This window comes from Etheostoma spectabile, chromosome 9 (assembly GCF_008692095.1).
Source record: "Etheostoma spectabile isolate EspeVRDwgs_2016 chromosome 9, UIUC_Espe_1.0, whole genome shotgun sequence".
In the NCBI taxonomy this organism is placed as follows: Eukaryota; Metazoa; Chordata; class Actinopteri; order Perciformes; family Percidae; genus Etheostoma; species Etheostoma spectabile.
Genome location: NC_045741.1, coordinates 10,987,631 through 10,987,964, shown reverse-complemented (window position 1 = coordinate 10,987,964; position 334 = coordinate 10,987,631). Strand labels below are relative to the sequence as shown.

General features: G+C 33.2%; 1 protein-coding gene and 1 long non-coding RNA gene across 12 annotated transcripts in view; one reads left to right on the top strand and one right to left on the bottom strand.

Moving 5' to 3' along the window:
- LOC116695966 (uncharacterized) overlaps positions 1 to 334 on the bottom strand; it is an 8,421-nt gene that overhangs the window by 3,865 nt on the left and 4,222 nt on the right. The window contains exon 2 of the long non-coding RNA XR_004333595.1: positions 259 to 284. This is a non-coding gene — a long non-coding RNA (uncharacterized LOC116695966). The remainder of the gene's footprint in view (positions 1 to 258; positions 285 to 334) is intronic.
- dlg1a (discs large MAGUK scaffold protein 1a) overlaps positions 1 to 334 on the top strand; it is a 117,318-nt gene that overhangs the window by 113,498 nt on the left and 3,486 nt on the right. The gene's annotated exons all lie outside the window — the stretch shown is intronic.

The window sequence follows — 334 nt, the reverse complement described above, 5'->3', positions numbered from 1 at the left end:
ATTTGCATTGTACTAAAATGCGTTTATTTTCAATGGGCATCAGTGCGGCTGAAACAGGTGCATCCCAAATTCTACAACATTTACATTTTAATAAAAAACATGATAGTCATTATGGTCTTTAGAAAGAGGGTTTTTTGGGGAGGTGGTGTAGTGGACTATAGGCCCCTGTGGCGCGGCCTAAGCTTTTGTACCTAATGGCATTTTTTTCCCCTTACATTTCTTTTACTTTTATACTTTAAGTAGTTTTGAAAACAGTACTTTTACACTTCTACTTGAGTAAAAAGCTTGAGTTTATACAGAAGTCTTTGTCTATATATATATATATATATATATA